This window comes from Protopterus annectens, chromosome 4.part0, assembly GCF_019279795.1.
Source record: "Protopterus annectens isolate FY-2018-M chromosome 4.part0, PAN1.0, whole genome shotgun sequence".
NCBI lineage: Eukaryota > Metazoa > Chordata > Ceratodontiformes > Protopteridae > Protopterus > Protopterus annectens.
In genome coordinates, this window is record NC_056733.1 from 1952309885 (window position 1) to 1952334869 (window position 24985).

The following is a 24985-nucleotide window of genomic DNA, read 5'->3' on the forward strand; positions in this document are numbered from 1 at the left end:
TATATATGTATGTCCACAAATATACAGATACCCATTTGCAGACATTTATATATATATATATAATATATATATATATATATATATATATATATATATATATATATACATATGTATATATAAACACATATATACATCATATATATCTACACATATATAGATATATACCTATATGCACATATCTACATATATACAAACATGCACACACACACACACACACACACACACACACACACACACACACACATATATATATATATATATATATATATATATATATATGTAAATGCATGTCCTCTATATTAATACCACAGTGGTGCATGCTATATGCAAGGGAACAGCACACATAGCAATACAGACAGATATATACAGCTGTCAGTGTGTGCAACATGGATGGGTATATCACATGTGAAATTCTTGTTGGGACCACTTTGCCCTTGTCTGTGAAGTAGGGAATGGGAACATGGGCAAGTATGGCAGGTATAGTTGTGGAGGTCGTCCGGGTTGGTAGATATAGAGGACAGCCTACAGGGGTGGTATGTGACACATATAGTGGGTAAACACCATGGATGGTGTGTGTGGTCTGTGATGTGGAAGCCCCATGGGACCCAATATGGACACAATGGGAACAAGCCTCCCACCCACTGCTACTCACAGAAGCAGTCCACGTCCTGAAGGTGTCTGGCCTGGAGGCTGAGCAGGAGGAGCATGTGGACCCTGTGAATGTGTACTGGGTGCCTCAAGGTGAAGTAGCACATTCTACATGTATCTGTGGAGCCTGCTATGGAACAGTCCCTGGACCTGACCTCGGGGGACAAGATCATGTCTGTGTGTGCCCCCATGGGGGAGGACAACATTCCCTGAGTTGGTTCCACCTGAAGATACTGCTGGACCAGTACATGAGGAGGCCCCAGGGTGGGTCACACATGTGATGTGGCCTGGTAACATGGGCAGATGAGTTTAGTGAGGTGGTTCTGCTGGCAAATATTCCCTAAACATGCTATTGTGTTACTGTTATAGAACATATGTGGGTTGTAATAGTCTACACAATCCCAGAACATGTCCAATAGCATGCATAGATATCTTCAATAACACAGAATGTCAAATGTGCAGCAGTCACATAGCAAGCATACCACAGGCATATATGGAACCATGGTGGCCCTGACAATGGCATGCAGGTGAATAGTCTGTAACAGCCCAATAATTATAGTGTCCACAAAGGGAACATGGCTACAAACACATAGCAAAAATGTGGTACAATACAAGATCTGTCACACTGGTGGGTAAGTTGTAGCAATACCTACTGAGTTGTGTGTACAGTTTGTTGTTGCTGATATAGTGGGGGGCTGACAGAGATGTGTATTAAGAACTGTGGTAACCTTGCTGTATGAGTTGCTTAGACCTGTTTCCATCTTTATGTCTTTCAGATGAGATGTCACATGGACGGATCCCGGCTTACTCAGCTGCTGTGAATGACATAGTGATAAACCACGTAATCCAGCACTACTCTGTCCTGTTTGGCCAGGCCGCCCATTAGCAGCAGAAGTGGACCACCCTGTGGAATGACCTTGTCCATAGGGTCAATGATGGCGGACTGCACATTCGCAGTTATGAGCAGGTCTGACATCATTGTTCTGACCTGTTTCACAATGCCTGTCAGTGTGATACTGCAGTCCGGGTGGAGCACCTCACAACGGGGGGGGGGGGATGCCATTCATCCCCCCTGACACATGTTGAGGAGCTCCTCACCAGCCTTGTGGCACCTTCCCATCTGCATAGCCAACAACTGCTGGACAGCATTGTGGAGGTGGGTGCTACCCACACACTGGCTGAGGAGCATGCAGGTAAGGCTACAGGGCACATCAGTAGACCACTGTTGCATATGCAGCCACATCTGTACAGGTAGAACATGCATATCTGACATGTAATAGATATAGTTTGTTGCTGCATAGTAGTGATAAACAGATGTGCACAAGTGGTAGTATTGTGGACATATACTGTTGGTATACTGTAATGCTCCACCCACCTTGTAAAAATGCCACAGGTGTGGCCACTGACTTTGCATCTCTCACCCTCTTATGTAGGTCCCTCCGGAATACCACCAAGGCAGCAGCCTGTAGTCGGTGGAATGGTTTATGTTGATGCTTGCCAATACACCATGCATGTAATGGCTATGGTATATTCCATGCACACATCTAACACACCTACCCAGAATGCATGCTGTACATGTGCATGTATTGTTGCTGTTAAATGATGGGGTATTGGAAGGGTATGTCAGATACCTGCAAGATAACTAACAGCCTGTCATTGTAGAATGTGTCCACAGGGAGTAACATAATGGTGGGAGACATGGCATACAGTAGGGACATGTGTGAAACATCACCCATATACAGTGAAACAACAGTGTATATACAAGTAGTAGCACAGTAGCAACCGTTACAGAGTTACACTATGACATAACGTATTACTGTGGTCCACAATATCAGCTGGGAGTAAGCTGTAACATGTGGTATGCAGTGTATGGGACACTGCAAACTGACACACACGTGTAGGACTTACTTGTCAAGCATCTGCAAAAAGGCTGAAGGTGGGGAGTGGGTGTCAGCATGACACACCAGTGCATTGCAGCAGGGATCCTAAGGATGCTAAGAATGGCTGTATCTGCACAAAGTCAGGTTCAGGAACTTTGACAGACATAACCATACCCCCACAGCAATAGTGATGACAGTGTGTGAACACCAAGGGATGTGCACATGAGTAGACCTTGCAATCATGCAGATTTGGGGGACATGTGTAGGGCAGACTGAACATACACTGGCAAATGCAGATGGCCCATGCTAGTATACCCCTGCCAGGAGTAGTCACTGCTGTAGTACACATAACAATAGGTGCAACAAACCATCATGATAAGGGTGTGCACACATATGCACACACGGAGTGTATGCATCTCGGTTAGCATCCACACACCTAACATTCCATAGACACTGCATGCGAATGTACAGGACATATGTCACATATCAGGCTCATGTACTGTTAATATATGCGGCGATGTGGTCCCATCGCAGATCAAGGAAGAGTACGTCATATCAATAAGGGTGTGTACACTCCCCATAGCCATGGTATGCTCTGATGGTTGTCAGTGTAATAGTACTGGATTGGTTATACATGGCCCACTGATGTTGAGATCTCTAAACCAGACATCAGGCATTCACAAATTACATCTGCCCACATATCATCCCAGGTATGTGTTGCTGAAAAACATAGGGGCTGTGACCATTAGAGCTGACATAACTGACACAGTACTACACATTCAGCAATGGGTTGTACACCTGTGAGGTTTGGTGCACAGTACATGGCAGGGTGCAGAACAGGTGTGCAGCAATACTGTGTACATGAGTGCAGTGGCATCCAGGGGAAGAGGCATCACCTACTAATACAGCACATGCATCACACACACATGTATACTGTTGCTAGCATGGATTGACTATAGCTGCACTGCATGCTGTTGTGTACCAGATGTTATGCATGTTGACAGATGGGTAATAGGAGGACTGTATGTACTATCATTGTGCAACCTCACCTGTGTGTGTGTGTGTGTGTGTGTGTGTGTGTGTGTGTGTGTGTGTGTGTGTGTGTGTGTGTGTGTCTCGGTGGGTGGTTATTTTGTCTGTAGGGTCACTCTGGTGAAGTGGAGGGAAGGTGATGCATGTAGGATGTGTGTGTGCATGTGTGTGTGTGTGTTTGTGTGGGTGTCCATGTATGCACATGTGTGATTGTGGGGTTGTTCATACAGCAGTACTTCCCTTTGGGATCGTGCAGTACACGGACATGGACTGACACACCAGGAATACTTGTCATGTATGTAATCACAGGACAGCTGATAGTATAATAAGGTCTGTAGCATGGAACATGCATTGGGAGGGAAGGTAGACACCAGGTATACCCTTAATATCACATTCAGCAGAGAGGTGACTGACAACCCACGTATGCAGCACTACAGATGCATTGGGGAATTACTAGACAACACAAGGGAGTGTATCCATATATTACAGTTGTCACATGATAGGTTGATTGAGCAGCATATCTGGCATATACTGAGCAATACTTACACATGACACTCCAGTGCATTATATTATGGAGTGAACATAGTAGCCCCTCACAAATAGGGGCAATGCTCACAATGTCCGGACATACACAGGCAGGATGAACACTGAATGATAACAGTGAGGCCATGTAAAACCACAACACTCAGGTCAGGGAGGTAATGGAGTAAAAAGTCTTGTGTTGTGATCAGTTGTCTAGGCATTTAGAGGAATGATATGTTAATGAGTGGTATTAATGAGTGTATGTTACCAAGTGTGATGCAGGATGGAGAATCCATGGGAAGAAAAGTGGGACTGTCTGTGTGTTTCTTGTTTCCCCCCACAGGTGGCGAGGTGGGTCAGGGACCCTCCTGCATGCAATCATATGTCGGTGTCCATACAGATACCGAAGATGATGATAATACTGTTGAGGGACAGGTGGAGTTGTCAGGGGCCAAAACAGCGCCATCATTTGACATCCCCCTTTTAGCCACCCCAACCCCATACACAGTTTCAGTGCCTATACAGGCCCCATCACCAGTGGCTATAGCGGAGGGACAGATGGTGTTTGGTGGCAGTGCACAGCAGAGTGTGGTAACCATGCCTACTGTGTCTGGTCATAGCAGGCATAGTTGGACTTCCATCAGGACACCACATAGGCAGATGTCCCAGGGTGCTCATGGTAGGGACGCTGGTCATCATGCCCCTGGCAGACACACCACAACTGGTACCACCAGGCGCATGTTTCAGGCTGTCATGGTTGCGCAGGCATAGATGGAATGTTACACCAGACAGGGCCTGAGGCTGCAGAGGGCTGCTCTCACATCTGCAAGCGACAACATCCGTGAACTGTCTGGTGCCATCTGTGCTTATACCAAGCTCATGGGTAGATGGTCTGGTGAGATGATGGCCCTCATCAACAGCGGTTTGTCCGAGCTTGAACATGTGGTGGGAGTGTGGCGACAGTCGTGTAGATGTAAGCCAGCAATGTCAACAGCTGGCAGTCAACATGGACGTGATAGGACACCAAGGTGCTCCCATAGTGGCATTATCAGCCCTGGCACTGTAGGGGGGGCACTGTCCACACTATACCACAGCAGGCCATGAGCACGTGGTCCTGGCCATTCACAGGAGGGACCTGTTTCCAGCGGACATCTGTCATCATCAAGTGAGAGTAGCAAATCGAGGCCTGTACCCGGACATGCCCATGGAACCCCTGCAAGGCACAGTCCACATGTCCATGGCCGGAGGCAGTGAACTGCACACCATGCCAGGGATGGTCTGCAGCTGTCCATAAACCCCTGTGTAGGGCAGACACATGGCAGAACTGTGTGCATACATACCCACACATTATACAAACACACCTAGGGCAACCCCATACCTACACACACCACATCACCATGGCCAGTTCAACTCACTACACCCCTCACACACATGGTGTCAGTTGTATGACCAACCCTTGGCCTCTAGCAAACCAACAACACACCCGGTGCATATGATACCTGTGCTACATCCCTATCATCCATAACATCGATGCAGAGACAGGCTAATATGGTTCTACTGAACATGGTGACTGTACTACAGTTTACCAAAGTACTGCCGTGTAACATGTTGTCATACATGCCAGGTAGTGTAGCTGCCAGCAATGATGCATTATAGTTGTTAGTAACATTGGTTGATTGTGGTCTCTATAATGTTATCCATTTGTGTTGTAGGTGTACATGTGTCAGCACGAGGATGGTCTGCAGTCATATTTCACAACGGGGTATGGCACTGTGGTGACACCATAGCTGTGACATATCTGCGGTACAGTTGAACACATGTCATAGGTTTGTATAACAGTTATTGCCTGTGCCACATGGACAGGTGACCCGCAGGGACATGTATAATCTGCAACCTGATGTAGACCCATCCACATACATGCACACTCTTACTTGGCAACACTGGGACTAGACCTCTACCTATCTATGTAGTGATACTGAAGTGTGTGGCTTACATTGCAAACACCACAAAGCGTTTAGGGTGAGGTGTGTCCCAGGTTACATGTTACATGCAGAACATCCCCAGACATGTACAGTATGCAAATGGGGGATGTAAAGGGTGTATATGGACAATACATAGTGTGATATACCTTCATATACACATTAACAGACACATAACAGGCAGACATATGTCTGAGAGACCTGGGCCTATCACTGCTAACTAACTTGACCGTGTGTCTAATGTGTTACAGGTAGGCTGCACACAGCACATGCATAACTGGGCTGGACTGTGGTATCAGTTACCTGTATGGTTGATGGTGACAGTGGTAACCATAAAGTGGTACATGGGATATATACCAGGTGTACCTTGGTGTAATGACAGTGTACACAGCACCCACATCCCCCAGTGGATATTGTACTCACTGAAACCCATGATGACACTCTGACAAACCCAGCATCACACATTGCCCACAACTGCGATACAACCCACTGTATATCCCAACAGTGGTAGTACAGGGATATGCATCTAATGCACATGCCACAGGCATAGTAGGCTGTTGCATTTTCATGCCTCACCTATGGGCAGCAACAACACTATCTGTAGTACTGCATGGCAATAGTTAGTGTAATAGGAGTATGTGGCCTCGGAATGCTGTACCCTATAGATATACGGATATGCACACATAAACACACTTGCCAGAACTCAATGAGTATCCCATGCCTATTGACCCATTTGTACAACACTGTTGTGCTGGTACTGCAAGGCTCATGTAGCTAGTATGGAGAGGAGAGTAACAAGGTACATGTAATGTCACATACAGCAGCAGAAACAACTGACTATGGCAATCGGGGTTGCGGTGGTTTTGAAAGCCCTCATGAAATTCCCAAGTACAGGTGTGCTAACACCGACACTGCTATACTCAGTAATGCACATGTGCACATGTGTCAGTACTGGGGTGCATCGCTGCAGGTGGTCATAACTGTGTACCTAGCTATTGTCCATAGAGAGATGGGTTGTGTAGGGGATGTGTGTACGGTGGTATCCTGCCACCTGCAATGTGGCAGCAGGTAATCTATTGACAGACATCACTGTGGTGACCCTCAGGGTGAGAGTGACATGCATCAGCCAATCCACTAGGTGCCTCCTGCAAATGGCCACTGAGGTGCTCAAGTTGTCATGTATGCAACATGTATTACAACACATGGTTAGTGTCTGTGATGGAGACCTGTACCCAATCATGTTCTGTTGACTGTGGTAATGTAGTGGAGGTACCCATGGCATGTAATGCATACAGGGTGTTGTCTCCTATATTTGCCAGTTCTTACACAGCTGGGCAAACATGTAAGTGTCAATCAAGCATAGGTTGTCTGTACATATCCCAGCTGGATACCTGCCATTTTCACATCTGTACAGAGACTGACAGTCATCAGCTTGGCAAGTAGCTATGCAGAAGGATGAATGTGTTGACAGATAGACATTTGACAACAATATGTATGCCATAACTACATGTTGGAAGCCCTCACTAGCATGTGCTGTACAAATGGTAGTCTACAGTTACATTCCACATGTTGGATCATTATCCAGTAGGAGATATATACTGTGACACAGCTCACACACCAGGGATACAACATGGAGGCCTCAGAGTCCAGCTATGCCTGCAGATGTGCCTGTTGTCAGTACTACATTTAGCACTCTACTCTTGCCTGGGAAAGCACTGTCAACAGTAGTACCATCATGATACAATACATGCCATTGTGACAGCACGTACCCTGGGCTACTATCCTTGTATGTAGCACATTCACATGAATAACAGTGCTGTACAGGCCTCATATTCTTCTGTGTCCCAGACATGACACTCACACCCCTTGCTACTATAATGACAGCACATAGGTGCATGTATTGTACATGGCATTACATATACTTATTACAGATGTCACTACCCTGCTATGTTATCAGACTGGGTGATGTGAGCTGGTTACCAGGGCTAAGCTATGCTAAGCAGGTATCAACATTGCTCCAATATAACAGCTAAGCTGATCTGCACACTGGTAAGAGAAGCCTACACTGTGTAAGCACCCATACATTTACCCATAGCTTAGCACTGCTTAGCTTTGCACAAACCCGTGCAAATGCACTTAAAGGTGCTCAAAACTGCCTTAACCACTCTGTATCTGACAGCCCATGTTCTGCCCAGCAACAAAATGAACAACCCTTGCTGGTGTTGAACCCAGGACCCTGTACACTATAGTCATAACACTTAACCACTTCACCATGACCACTGCAAAGGCAGCTGTTGTTTTTCGAATATATCTGTCAATACACATACTGATTAGTACTAAACAATTGCCTTTACTTCCACAATTCTGTAGTACTTGTTATTAATATGACTGTTGCATCACATATGTTGTTTTATTATAATGTACACATATCAGATACATACAGTGAGATACATCTGGGAGGGTATACACAACCGTGATGTTTACACATGACAGGAATATGGATATATACATATACATATGTTGATATATGTCTACATGTGCAGACACATTTATATTCATACATATGTCTGTATACACATCTGTATAGTGCATCATATATATGGCCATGTGTAGATCTCTTTGTATATATATATATATATATATATATATATATATATATATATATATGTGTGTGTGTGTGTGTGTGTGTGTATAGATATATGTATGCATAGCTATATATGTATGCAGATCGTATGTGTACAGATATGCCTATTTATGTAGATATACATGTAAATATCTATAACTATATGTGCATACATATCTATCCTGATATACCTATTACTGTCAATATATATGTAGATATCCATAAGTATATGTGCATATGTATCTCTATCTGTATATGTGTAGGCATATATTGCTGTGTATATGTATATATTTGAGTGTTTATATGTATATATGTGCACATGTACATATCCATCTATGTATGTCGATATGTATATGTGTACATATCTATATAGATATATGGATAATTATATATACATATATGTTCACCATATGTCCAGAACATGGAGTGGAGTCCTACCTCAGCCCCAATAGTCCCAACCTCTTAGTGCAAGGGGATGTCAAGTATGTATTGCAGGTAAATATGTAGACTGTTGCTACTGTAATAGGGGTTGACTTAACAGACATGCTGTACGTGGGAGGTCACATCTGCTTTTAACATGTGCACCATTTGCTACTGACAGACATCCTAAAGACATCATAGTACAGTACCACTGCTAGCAAAGTAATAATCTTGTGGACTACAGCAGGGATATGGCCAATAAATGTGGACAGTATGAGAAACTCTGGTCAGTCCAGAGGTATACACAGAACCCCTTAGTGAAAGACATGTGGACCAAGCCTGACAATGTGGATGTTAACAGCCATGTGGATAGGTATATCACATAAATACTGGAATACATTTGCCCCCATAGTTTATGCATTCCCACACTCCTGTCTGTCCTGACACATAATAACCGCTAGTGCAGAGGTCACATGGCCACATACTACCCAGTAGTTAGTGACATACATGTGTACAGCATCCCACTGCTTTGTCAGAAATACATGACAGTTATGGTGGCCCGGCACAGTACATCTGGCAAATATCTGGACATAACATCACAATGCGTAAGCACACTAAGCTGCTAGGCATGTAACAAAGCACTGTGTAGGCTACAGGCAGACTGACATAACACTGGCCTACATTTCTTATGGAGAATACACATGTACCTGTAAATATAGCAGGCTCTACAGGCATGTCACACCACAGAGTAATAGACACCTGTGTGAAAGTGCATAACCACAACCAATGTGAACACAGCCACAGCCACATATGGTAAGCTAGCTTAATATTACAGTATATGGACTGTCTGATCAACACCATCCTCATATGTGCCACAAACACACTAACCCTACATATACTGGGCCACTACACAGTGTGGTCCGATGCCTGTCTGTGGTATGGGACATGTTCATAGGTTCATAGGTTCATACTAGGCTATCTGCCCAAGGGCATTTATAAGCCTAGACCATAGTTATTTGGCTTTCGCCACCCCTTTAGTTTGAATAAAACTATGCCCATTATTTTGCTGTGCCTCTGTCAAGCAGTGACACTGAAGTAATCCCTGGGGTATATCTGCGATCCCCCATCCATTGGTCAAGATTCCTCTTGAACAAGGCCAGCGAGGTGCTCTGCCTCACATGTACCGGGATTTTGTTCCACAGCATAGGGAGTCTCTGGGTGATGAATCTGTCCCTCCAGCACATTCTATTAATAACCGTGTCAAGGTTTAAGTCTCCGCCCTTGTGGTTCTGAGGATCTAGATTTTTGAGGTGAAGCATATTCATCAAATCAGGGTTTGACATGGCCTTATATGTCAGGCACAGGTCACCTCTGAGCAAGCGGTATGAGACTGAATAGAGCTGGAGTTCTTTCAGTCGGGCAGCATAAGACATATTTTTGAGACCCTTTATCCTTTTGGTGAGGAACTTTGGGGCCTTTCCAGCTGCTGCAGGTGTCGGGTCAGATACATTCGAATGGGGCATTGTACTCAATCATAGGTCTTATGAGTGATGAGTACAGGGGACGATGACCTCCCTTGATCTAGATGTGAATCCCTTCATGATCAGGTGGGCAATGTAGAAGGTTTTCCTAACTACTTTAGCAACATGAGTGTCAAACGAAGGCTACTGTCAACCTGGGTCCCCAGATCCCTGATGACTTCTTCTGTGCTCAGTGGATTGCCACCTATATGGTAGCTAGGGGTAACCTTGTTTTTCCACGGTATGACTATGCATTTCTTGGCATTTAACTTTAGGCCATGGCTCTGGCACCAGTTATCCGTTTCTGTGAGGCCCTTCTGAAGGATATCTGTGTCAGATGTGTTTTCGACTATGGCGCCCAGTTTGCAGTCATCTGCAAACTTTGTCAGCCATAACCCTCCTGTGTTTGCTTGTACTTCAGAAAAGTAGATGCCGAACAAGAGTGGACCCAGGAGTGAGCCCTGTGGGACACCACTTGTGACAGGCTTTGAGTCTGACATGGCTCCAGCAACTCTGACCCTGTGGGTTCTGTCACTTAGCCAGTTTGCAACCCATCTTGTGATGTATGGGTTTACATTCAAGCTGATGAGTTTTTCGATGATACCTGAGTGGGGTATTGTGTCAAGGCCTTTGCCAGGTCAAGGTAGGCTGTATGGACTGCCTTTCCTCATCAATGGCCTTGGTGACTGTTTCAAAAGTCAACCAAGTTTAAAAGGCATGATCTGCCTTTGACAAAGCCAAACTGGGTTGGATCCAAAGTCTGCAAGTTCCCTATGTCTTTATTTATGAGTTCCATTATGATCCTCTCCATGGCTTTGCAGATAAGGCTTGTCAAGCTAATGGGACGGTAATTTCCAGGGTCGGTGGAGGCACCACCCTTGTGAAGTGGGACCACAGTCGCCGCGCCACTCCTTGTGTACGTATCCTGAGGTGAGGCTAAGATTAAACAGCTGTCCTAACTGCGGGTTTAATTCCTCATTGAGTTCATGGAGCACACAGCCGGGGACACCATCCGGTCCCATGGATGCTGTGTTTTTGCTTTGGAGAGCAGCTCTCACCTGGGCATTGGAGATGTTTGGGGGGCTACAATCCTCTGGTATAGATATCTCTCCTTTTTTGGGGGGGGGAGTTTGCACTGAACCTGTCAGCCAGTATGTTGGCAATGTGTGTAGGTTCAGTAATCTTCACATCATTTTGAACTAATTCTGAGCATATCTGGGAGTTTCCTCCTAGGTTTCTAACATAGCTAAAGAAGGCCTTATGATTGTCTTTTGAGTCCTTGGCGATTTTTCTCTCAAAATTTGCCTTGGATGATTTTATGAGAGCTCTTAGTTTTTTACTTATAATGATCAAAGGTGTCTTACCTTTCAAGGATTTTGCTCTATCTTGTAGTAGCTTCCTCCTTTTGTTGTAGAGCTTGTTTATGGCTGGGGTCCACCAGACTGGACGCTTGCCTTTGGTACAAAGAGTCTTTGTTTTGTTTGGGATTGCCTGATCCATGCAGTCCTGTGTGTTTGGCCCTACAAACATGCAAGCCGATGGGGTACCATACACTGGAGCAACATGTAACATCAGATAGAAGAGGACCAAGAACAATGACATCTACCACAGTCTGTACACAGGCCAAAGTACATATTCACAATACACACACTGTTGACAATCACCATAAGTACACAGACCTTAGTATTGTACACACAACCAGAGTATGCCCAGGTTATGTCCTCATATATAACCCCTACTATACATAACACGTGTGGAAGTCTGATATCTCAGTGGCTTGTTATCAGACATGATGTCAATAAATAATGGTGTACAGAACATATGCACCTCTTACTGCATGACATATGTACAAAGTTTGACAGACTTGTGGCTGGAGGCACAGCCACAGGGACTATATTGACATGTTGCTGTGATAACATCATACATTTACTGTTGTAATAGGGTTTGTTGTGACATATGTCCTATGAGGGATATGAAGTCAGTAACTCTCATGGCTGTCACCATGTACTGACTGCAGTCCTCACACTATGCTTTTGCAGTTTTCAGATAGGTGCTCTGTGAGTAACACAAGAAACAAAAGGCAATACACACCCCAGTCTGCAGATGATGCTACAGATGGGGGTTTCCTCAAAAACATAGCACTGTCATGACAGGTAATAAAACATGTAGACCAGCCATATCCACACACACTCTGTTAAACTGACATTACTCCAAATGCAGAATACCAACACTTGCATTCTGTAGTCATGTCAGGCACATTCCCCCTCCTGTGTGTTGGCCTGTTTCCACAGTGTATGTTGTTAGAGGTAAATCCCAAATCCACCTGTGATGCTGTTTGCCAAACACCAGGTCTAGACCCTGCTCACAGTGAATGAAAATGTCCAACACCAACATGATGTTCCTAGATATTGGAGTGTGGTTCCATGCAACTGGCTATGGGAATGTTACCACAGCTGTTCCACATGCAATCAGCTAGAGGAGGGCTGCAAGTCATGCAGAGGCCATCAGCTGATCATGAGCATCACTTACAAAACACATGCTGCTGCCTAAGCAAAGCAGGTGTAGTTCTCCACATCCACCAGAGAGGGAGTGAGAGAGACAGACAGAGACAAAGTAAGTCAGGCAGGAGGTGGGAGAGTAAAACGAAGCATGTTTGTGTTACACACCTACCAGTACAGGGTTTCAAACCCCTGACTGACTATGTATTGCTATCACATGTATATGCAGTTATTGCATTCGGCACATAGCTTACATGTTTAGAGCTGTCCAAATGTATATGTGATGGTGAGTGACATCTGCAACAGTGATATGGTAGCGATACGGTATGTGTAGTACACATGCCTGTCCACATGAACAGGTGTCAGTGTCAACACAGCCACACTCTCTCGGGAACTCACACACATTGACACACTTGGCAGGTTCAGGAATACACTTCCTAACTAGTTAGTTTGCCACAATACATTACTGTGAAGGTATCACATGCACCACAAGGGTTATCTGGAGGTTATATGGGCAAAGGGTATGTGAAGGTGTCTGACATCAGACAGCATGTTTTAGTTTGCCAATGGGAGTTGTAGTGAGTGTAAATGTGGTTGAAAGCATCATACACCACACACACAGACACAGGGTACCAGTACTGACATGCATGCATGCATTGCTTAATGAGTGTGTAGTGGTTCACTGTGGCAGAGGGCTATACAAGGCTAGGTGAAGGGTATAACTTGGCATCAGGCCACATGACAATGGTGTGCAGTGTGGCTCAGGGGTGTAGTGTCTGGATTGTCCCACACAGGAGGGTATTGTATTCACCATCCAGTCACCTGGGTAACTATTGTGTGTGGCCATTGCTGTGCAATGCTTGCCATGTATGTGTTCTTTAGTCCATGACATTGATGCTGTCTGGGATGTACACACATCTCACAGGCATGTACAGTAACATGTGGAACTATACCTGGGGTGTCTGGCCCATGTTGTGTACACAGATTGTTATCAGATGTGCCTGTCCTGGCCTCATGTTCCAGGAACTGGTAATGGACAGCAGGTTGACCCTGCACCTACATTGATAGCATGATGCAGGTATTCCCTGGTGTCAGTGGCATCTGTCCATACAGGGCATGTGTTTAAGGCATGGTATGTCCTTTGTGGGTCATATTTGATGGCAACACAGGTGTTGCAGGCATCCAGTGGGGAACATAGTGAAGGCACACTGTCTGCATGTCGTGCCTCTTATACTGAAGGACAGGGTGCCATGTCCTCTGTAGTCCACTGCAGTCACACCATGGTTTCTATCTGTGAACAATATGCAGGGCACTACCAACATAGCAGTTGTTGTCTAGGCAAGTGTGTTTGTGTATGAGATATGGGTTGAGAGTGTTCTCTGTGTAATACAAGGGTTGCTAACTTTGTTCACCAGGCCTTGATGTCACGTGTAGGGGAATGGATTGCCACCCCAGCCTCTCAGCTATTTCACATCTGTTATCCTTGTAAGGTGGACATTGTGACATATAATAGGGCCACCATATAAGAAATTTTCAAAACCCACTACACAGTGAGTCCAATGTTTACACACTGACAGCCACCTCCACACAGGATACGAATAACAAACACACACACTCGTCATGTCCAGGATTCAGATTCCTACCTAACTAGTTTACTACACTATAGCATTATGCAGATACAGGATGTGCCATGGTGAATACTGGAGTACTTCTTTCCCAGAGGTGTATTTCACTGGGTATGACATCAGCAGGCTTGCCAGAAAAGGTCATTGGAGGTTGTAGTGACTGTGAATGACCTCAAAAGCATTGCACCCTACACAGACAAGGCAACACACACACAAACATCCACACTTGCCATGTGTGGGAATAGACCCCTACCAAAGTACTATATCACACTAGAGCATCAAGTTGTTATAGGATTCACCACAGAGATTACTGGTCTACTCCTTTCCAAAAGGTGTATTTCACAGTGAATGACATCAGCAGGCTTGCCAAAGTAGGGCATTTGAATTGTAGTGAGTGTGACTAGCCTAAAAACATTGCTCCCTACACAGACAAAGAAACACACAAACATCCACACTTGTCATGTGTGGGAATAGAACTCCCTACCAAAGTACTACATCACACTACAGCAGTATGCTGTTATAGGACACACCACAGAGACTACTTGAATGTTTTTTTCTGAAAGGTGTATTTCTCAGTGAATGACAGTAGCAGGCTTGCCAAAGTAGGGCATTTGAATTGTAGTGAGTGTGACTAGCCTAAAAAGCATTGCCCCCTACACAGACAGATACACACACACACACACACACACACACACACATACACACACACACACACACAGTTGCCATGTCAGGTATTAGAATCCTACTTAATTAGGTTATCACACTCCAGCATTTTGTAGTTATAGAACACACCACAGAGATCATTGAGCTGCAGCTTTCCCAAAGGTGTATTTCACAGTGAAAGACATCAGCAGCCTTGCAAAAGTAGGGCATTTGAATTGTAATGAGTGTGACTAGCCTAAAAAGCATCACTACAGAGACACACAGTTGTCATGTCTGGGATTAAAATACCTACCTAGCTAGTTTATCACACTACAGCATTATGCAGTTATAGGACACACCACAGAGATTACTGGACTACTTATTTCCCAAAGGTGCATTTCAAAGTGGATGACATCAGCAGGCTTGTCATAGTAGGGCTATGGGGAGGGCAGTGTGTGTGCATGAGCCATAACCCATTCATCTAGAGGTAGACACACCACATGCAGACACATGCAGGTTTATATTCCGCAGGTACTTGTATACAACTGCTAGATGACTGCCTTGTTCAGTCATGTTGCACAGCTAGCACTTGCACCACAGAGTCTGTAATGCTGATGGGTACCAGTGGTTAATTTATACAGTGAGTGATATTTACACATCATGTGGTTGTAGCCATTTGGCTGTGTGCTGGGTGGGACAGGCCTTATGATGGAAGGATCTTTGTCACTGTCACTCTCTTCCATACATCTATGTATGTCAACTTTTGTCATATTATAGTGTGTTGTCCTTGGATATATGTTTGTATTCCTATCCAATGTGTGTGCAAAACATGACTGGTGCATACTGAGGAGTGTATGCACTAACATCTGCAACTGTCAGATATGTATGGTTCACTGTTGTTGGCAGATATGGGCTTCATTTGTTTATGTGTGTGAGCATGCCCAGTATGCCCTTCTGTATTGAATGCGTGGATCCATTCCAGGTAATTTGTACTCCAGTGTAGACCTTTGTGTTCTACACCTATAGGTAGCAAACTGTTTCTGCAAGATATCTGTAGAACAGTTGGCAATATGGGGTCAACATGTGCAAGGGATAGTGTGTACTGTAGGTGATTGTGTCTGTGCTGCTTCTGCTACATGGTACTGGTGTTAGCAGAGATATTGAGATCTGTACTGTTATAAACTGTGATGTTGTATGTCCTCAAGCACTGCCAGGTGGACATTCTTGCTCACAGTGATGTTCTGGGGAACACAGGGTGAATGCAGCTGTGTCCAGTATTGTGGGCAAACACCTACATATTCATGGAAAGTTATGCCATTCTGGATGGAGAGCTGCAGACACTTGCTGCTGGGTCTGTGTATCCAGTTCAGCACCTTGGTACAGTGCTGGCAGAGGATCCCATACTTGTACATCCATCGACATGACAGTATGTCCTTATGTTGCTGTGGCAATACCTCACAGCTGTACAAAGTCACACAAGTTACCCAGAGGCGGGGTCATAGGTCAGGACATTACCCCTATTGTGGTGTATGGGTAGGTTTGTAGCCACTCATTTTTATGTTTGCAGCCAGGGATAGTATGTGCACATGGCTGTGTGTCAGACCTTGCACATTCCATGCTGCCCATGCTCCCACCCCCCCTCTATTATTCTATCCTCTTCCATACATTATGCATACATTCTCTGATACTTTCCCTAAAGTTATCACTTCATCACAGCTATGTTTTGGTGTTGGTCCACAGTTCATGCCAGTGGGACATGGTGGACATGTTAATGTGGTTTTTCCACATGGCCTTGCATATGGGTTATGTGGAGTGTGTTATGTTGTTATTTGGGTGTCCATGACATAACATACATTGGCAGTACGGGTGAGACACAGGCCTTTGGCAGAGGCCAGTAGGCCATTTGGTGATGATGCAGGCCAGCTTTAGCAGGCTGTTGCATTCTGTCAGTCCTACAGTCCTAGACTACCATACAGTTTATTCCCCTGGGTTGACAGGGTAGGTGTTCTAGGTGTTCATGTTAATACTTTCTATCAGTATTGGTCATGTGGTGTGGATGCTGGAAGGGTGCTACTTACAGCTAGGGACACACCTGCATGGGACACCTGCATTGCATGCTGCATTCTTTCGCTATTGCCATACACAGGTGGGGGTCATATTGCACCCATCCCCAACAGCAGGGAAAACAACCAGAGAGGTACCTGTGGGTGGTGTTTGGGTGAGCTGGGTGCATGTGTGCTATGGACACTACTTGCATCTGACTCACAGACATGCATGGGGCATTCCAGTTATGCTGGCTTCTGCAGGGACATCAGCTGTTTCCCAATACATCAGCCCTATCACCTTTGTGATCTGCAAGTATTCGGCCAGACAACATTGGTATTCCTACTACAAGCTTAGATAATGTGATGCATACCTGTATGTACAATTTCAAGGGTGTATCCATTACATGGTTACGCATTATATACTGTATGTCTGGGGTACTTTTTCCTGTGTACTGCTCTTATATCTAGCCCAACAGTCATGCCATGTCCATCTTTCAGATGTTGACACATATTACCACCATATATTCACAATGGCTTACTGATAGCATATGTTATACTGGGGGGAATTGTCTTTGGCACAGCAGTTGTGAGGACTTGGCCCTGTCATCGGCAGTAGTGGGCAATGGCCAACAGGTTAAACCTCAAATGCATACATACTGACCACTCTCACACAATATGAAACACACACCAACCTAACACACACATACCTGCATATTGTGCAAATGCTACAGTCTATCCTGCTACCTTGGCCACCTATGGCCATCTGTGCTCCACTGGTATTATACCTACGCATACATGTTACTACATGTCTACATCGGACTGGGGGGCACACCTGGCTGTTACAATGTGTGTACGTTGGATTGGCGGGCACACTAGACCATTACTACATTTCTACATAGGATTGGGGAGGGCACACCTGACTGTTACTAAATTGCTACACAGGATTGGGGGCACACCAGACTGTCTCTACATTTCTACATAGGATTGGGGGGCACATCTGACTGTTTCTACATGTCTACACAGGATTGGAGGGGTAAACCTGACTGTTTCTACATTTCTACGTAGGATTGGGGGGGGTACACCTGACTGTTTCTACATATCTACACAGGATTGGGGGCACACTTGACTGTTTCTACATTTCTACATAGGATTGGGGGCACACCTGATGTGTGTACTCATTTTCTATGACTGCACTGGTATGTCAGGTACTCCATTTCATTCTGTTTTCTAACCTATCATGCTGACTAGAGGCATATCAGAGTACTACAGATCTTAGGTTTGATTGACCTACATATTAGTTTCTGACTTCCTACCCTTCAGAACTAACATCCCACTACCTGACCTGATGTAGTGTGTCGGTGTAGGTCTGGGGGGGAGTTTACCCATAGGCATTATTCAGAGGCCTTAGTAAAGCCTTTGTTTGTATTTGTCTACACCTTTCCTGCTGGCTGAGGCTGTTGTTGGGTATGTGGACCTCCCTGACTAGCATGTGTATGTCATATGGACACACATGTGGCCCAGGACATTTCCTGCAGTGGGTTTTGTTACCATGTGTAATACTGGCTACTTTGGTGACACCAGTATTTGTTACAGATCTCATGCTGCCACTATAGGTATTTACTATCTGCTGGCATCCCATTCAGCCACCCGATTCCCTTGCATGCTCACGTACATACCATAGATACAGGTAACAACACATACTACTCCATTTAGCAATTGGTAAGGAGATTGACTTACCTTGTGGGTGTGCCAGTATTGAGGATGGGGCTGGAGGGCTGCCTATGTCGGATATACATAGTACACTCGCTATACATGGTTGTGCACAGGTAGTGTCATGTTTGGCATCCCTTTTACTGTATGTGTAAGTCTTAAAGAGGTGTCATTCCCTGGGTCCCTCCTGTGTCAGTGTATGTGCTATGCATTACCTCTTTGCCAAGGCCAGGGCATACTGGGCACGCCTCCTTATGCCTACTGGGGCAGGTTCAGGTTGTTCCTACTCTGAGTCACTCTGTGCCTGTGCAGGCCTTGGCAATGGTGGGGGGGCTGTGTAGCCCTGCTCCATGCTGTACCTGCTGCAGCTGTTTCTGCAGGATCATATTGTGTAGCATGGCACATACAATCACAATCTGAGTACATGTAGCTGAGGAGTACTGCAAGGCTCCACCGGATGTGTCCAGGCACTGGAACCATGACTTGAGCATCCCAGACACACGCTCTATTACAACTCTGGTCTGTGCATGTGCCTCTTTATGGAGTTCTTTTTCGTGTGTGTGTGCATTTCTGATGGGTATCATCAGCCACGACTCCAGTGCGTAACCAGCATCTCCCACTAGGTGACCATAAAGGATGTCCCCACTGGCAAATCTCTGGTTCAGCTGTGTCAGATGCCAGATGTGGGGATTGTGATAGCTTCCAGGACAGCCAGCACACAGATTCATTACAATACTCTGGGCATCGCACACAACCTGGCAGTTGATGTAGGGTAAGCCCTTGCTGTTGATGTAGACCCTACCCCGCTCACTTGGTTGTGCTTTAATGTGTATGTGCATGCAGTCTATATAACCCACTACTACAGTGTATTCTGCTATTTGGTAGAAGATATGCATATTGCTTGCCAACACCTCACAGGTGTTGGGGGAATATATGTGCTCACTGGCATCTTCTGACATGGCATCCAGGAACTGGTGGAGTACTCTGGATGCTGATGCCTGTGAGATCCCCATGATATCCCCAGTTGGCCTTTGGAAGGCACCTGTAGCTAGTATTCTTAGGCCTACACATACCTTGGTATCCACTGGGATGGGTTCCCCCATGTTAGTTCTGTGTGTGAGGCATGGCCGGCACAGCTCAACAATTTGCTGTAGGAGGTCCCTGTCCACCCTATAGCACTCCACTATCTCCAGCTCATGTAGCTGCTGGTAGGTTACCCTGGGTCTGTACAATCTTCTCCATCTCCTCACTGTGGGTTGGTCGACAGCATTCTCAGCTTCACCAACTTCAGCCTCTTCCACATGTTGTATGATAGCTATTGCAGCCTCTATCATTTTGTTGCTATTGTTTGTTAAAAATTCCCCGCTTGTATACACAGGTGGTGTAGAGTATGTGGGAAAAACCAGAGGGAAAGGTGTTTGCATAGTTTATAGTATTGTTCTGGGATGGACTGGTCTACTGCCTGTCTAATTTTCTGATTCTGATATATTTCACCTGCCAGCTATGCTAGTTCTCCTTGATTACCTTCCTACTGCTGTTTTCCCTTCCCATTGCCTTCCTGTTTAAGCCCTGGGGCGCACTGTGCAAACACAGTGCTCAAATGTGCACAGAGCTGCTATTTCCTGGTTTACTTTTTTTTTCCCTTTAAAACCCGGTGTGCAGTGTGCACACCCGCTTAGGCAATGTAAAGAGTACTAGGCAGCCTCAGACACACCCCCTTGCTTAGCTCTGCTAAGCCAAGGGTAAACCTGAGCCACAGGGCCCAATCTGCTTACAGTATGCCTGACACACACCTCTGTGATGTCAGCTAACTCCTAGGGTTGCCCCAAGTTATTCCTGCTCTTACACTGTTGGGTGCTGAGTAGCATGCAGGGGAAATCTGGGATTCAGTATCATTCCCCTCATTTGCATAGGATTGCCTGCTGATGCATAGTTACAGGTCCCACACTGAGCCTCCCTCCTTAGTAACCACTACTCACTGGCCATGTTGTCTTCTGCCTGCCATTGAGTATAATGGCAAAATAGTGATTTTGGTTAGAATGCTTACTTTAGATTTTTTTTTTTTTTTTCGCCTGATCCCATTTGCACGCCGCTGCCCTATGCTTAAACAGCCGAGATCGGCTAAAAAAATTAAAAGTTGATTTTTTTTTATTTTTGCAACTGTTTCCCATGCCAATGGCCATACATTTGGCCATTGGCATGCTTTCTACTTAATATCCACCCTTTATTTGGAGCTGTCATGTCTCCATTTTGTATTTTTCAGAAATGTACTCGGTTACTCCTGAATACATTTCTGCAGATTACATTAGTCCTGCATGGCCAGCTTCCTGGATCATAAATTCACCTCATGAGCATGGATTTCACCTGCAAATGGGGTAATTTGCTTACAGGGGCTGAGTCAGTGCAGGACTAGTGCAGGAGTCCTCGTGCACGTCCCTACAGCTTATTCCTGGATCGCACGGCAGACATATTGCCTGCTGGAGCTCCTGAACTAATCCTGCGTACCGTGCATGGCTTGCTGAATCCGGGTGTGTGTGCCAGTTACTTGGAGCAGGGATACATAATGAATGAATGGCAGGTTTCACTGTGCTTGTCATGTAACTATTCCTATGGCAGCACATGTATGTGTAGGGCTCGAGTATAGGAGGTCCTGGGTTCTAGTTTAGGATGTGAAAACTTTCCTTCATGTTTTGAGCTCCATGTTTGCATGATATCACAAGAATGGAGGAAAGTAATGCCAGTTTTGCCTGTACTTATCTGTATGAAGGTGCTCAAAGTTGCATGGAGTTACACATAGCGCACTAATGAGCTAGCAGCAGATGTGTTTAATAGATGCTAATTACAGCATAAGCAGGTCGATTGCATTTTAATATCAAAAGTCAATAAAGTATATGAGCTCTTATAAATAATTTGAGATTTTTATACAAACTGATTGATAACAATGCTAATATCTTATCAAATTGATTTCCAAAAAGGTGATCTTCTCTTCTATCAATATATGTATTTAGTAAATGAGTCAGCTTGTATATAGATTTAAAAGCACACTGCGTATTTTCATGTGGTTTTTTTTTTCATTTAACTAAAATTCATAATAAGAACATCATATATAAGGTGGCATAATAAACCAAGCCTTCCACAATGTATATACCTCCCTATTATAGCATGATAAGCATTGACATAATGCAAACACCACATAATATTTGATACATTGTGTCACTGGAAAATGTATCTTCTAGTTTGTTCTAACAAATTATTAGAATTGAAAATAGCAAGTAGATAAAATGATTCAAGACATGGTAACCATTATGAATCACACCAGGAATTAAAACAGTAAAGAAGCCATACTATATATATATATATATATATATATATATATATATATATATATATATATATATATATATATATATATATATGTATAGAGCAGCTGGAGCATCTTTTGTAATTTTAAATCTTTCCATTCCCCACATTAAAGCAGGAAAACAGATGCATACCTCATTCAACTGCTTCCCTAGAGATGTATTCCATTCCTTGCCCAAAAAGAATGTTACAAAATGAGGATAATATTGGCAAAGTAACACTTTCATTTCTTGTCCACTTATCTGTTGGTGTTATACCCAGCCCTAAAAGTTTCCATGTCCATATTATAGATTTTCCAAAAATGGGATTCTATCCTTCCACACATTTTTTCATCTATTTTGAGCCTTTTTTTCACAACCAAAACATATGGATAATATTAGCCTCACTGCGACCATATCTCCATGATATTTTTATCCAATGGAAGATGCGTCAGACAATACACTGTATAGCTTACAGGTTACATTTAATGTCATGTTTGACCATATATGACTGTGGGCATAGTTCTTATATTAAAGAAAACATAAACCACTGGTTACAACCATACAATTATGTTCCAAGTATGGTAGAGGACAACATACATACTTATTAACCTATTCCCTATCAGAATAATTATTTTATAGTGTATTTAACAAAACAGGTAGGCCAGATTTAAAGAATCAGAAAAAATATATAATTTGGCAACTAAGATAACAGTTTTATTTATTTAAATTTGTTCTCTGGGGTAGAAAACTGATCTCCAGGGACCTTTTTCATACTCAGCCTTAGACCAAAGTTTGGTCAAGCAAACTTGCTCAAAGTCACATAGTTAACAATGGAGGCTGAGGAAAACAAACCTTCCACTGCTGAATCACAGGAAACAACTCATTAACAGCCTCTTAATACTCTAAGACAAACTGCCAGACACATATTTGTTGTATACAAACAAGATATGCCTGTCACTCACATTTGGAGGGGTTAAATGGGTGGCGCAGTGGTGCAGCGGTTAACATTGTCACCTCACAGCAAGAGGTTCACCGGTTCGATTCTCGGCTGGGGTGCCTTCTGTGTGGAGTTTGCATGTTCTCCCAGTGTTCGCGTGGGTTTCCTCCGGGTACTCAGGTTTCCTCCCACATTCCAAAGACATGCACCTGGAGCATTTCTCCCCGGGTCTCCGCTGAAAACAGGCTCTGTGGAACCTAGTCGGACTTTCCCGGTCAACAAATGATAAATAATAAATAAATAAATAAAAGAAAAAGATTATTGCTTAAGAAATTAGGCTTTCTCTCCTGACCATCCTCTAAAACTACAATGATGGAATTTATTCACAGAGTACTGTCTATTAAAAATGGGTCTATATTACGAGATCGAAAACCCGTTTCAGTGAATTGGAATTGAGCGACACCTATAGCGTAAACTACGGTAACGGCAAATGTCCAAAACTGCGAAACACGAAATGTCGAACTGTCATGGTTGGCCCATCTGCGGTATAGCTCCGTAAGGTAAGTGTGCGATAGTTATGGAACTTAGGGTTAGGGTGCGGGTTAAGGTAAGTGCATAGATAGTAATGTATGTAAGGTTTAGTGTAGGGTTAGAAGTAGGGTTTGGTTAGTGTATGTATGTGCTTTATTTATTATGTTTGGGTATGTAGTATGTAGCGCGCGGTGGTGTTGGTCGCCTATGACGATTCGAGAATTTAAATGTTGTGGTTTAGGGGGTTCGGCATATTTGCGGTTCGAGCTATGTGTGTCGGTGTTGTGGTATTTGCTGAAACGGGTTTTCGATTTTGTAATATAGACCCTTAAAAACTAGAAGTCGAAATATAATTATATAGTATTTATTTTTTTACTTTTCTTTAAGTGTACTCTCATTATATCGCTTGTTTTACTTTCTTCCCCATTGCCCTTATTTTCAATAAATGCTGTAGTTTTGATTGTGTTATACTGATGTTTGTTTATATTTTTATGAATGGTATTCTTACCTAAAATTATATTGCATCATAACAGTACTAAAAAGAAAAGAATATTAAATAACATCACAAATGAAGAAACAAGATGTCAGTCTATGTAGTAAATCAATGCATACACTATTAACATAAAATAAGAATAAGAAGGTTTAAATGTATGTACAATAGGGTAGCCCTCCCTCATTACCTGAGGTAAGGGTCATGCACCACCACCCCCTCACTGCTACTAATTCCAGGCTCTCCAAAGAATGTAAGAATAAGTCTTAATATAATTATTTATCAAGAATATAGAAGGTGAACTCATCCACATCAGGAGGTAGGAAGATGAAGCATCTGAACAAAAAATATTAAATATGAAAACTTAACAAAGTTTATATATTTGGTAGATTTGCCTGTGATTCATCCTTGGAGAGGTTAAACATATATCATTCTTTGTTTTGAATTTCCATTTCATCTTATGCAAATTAAATGTCTCTTTAGAGGCCTGGAAATAGCTTTATAAAATTTACCTGCATGATCTGGAGGATCGTCACTCTAAC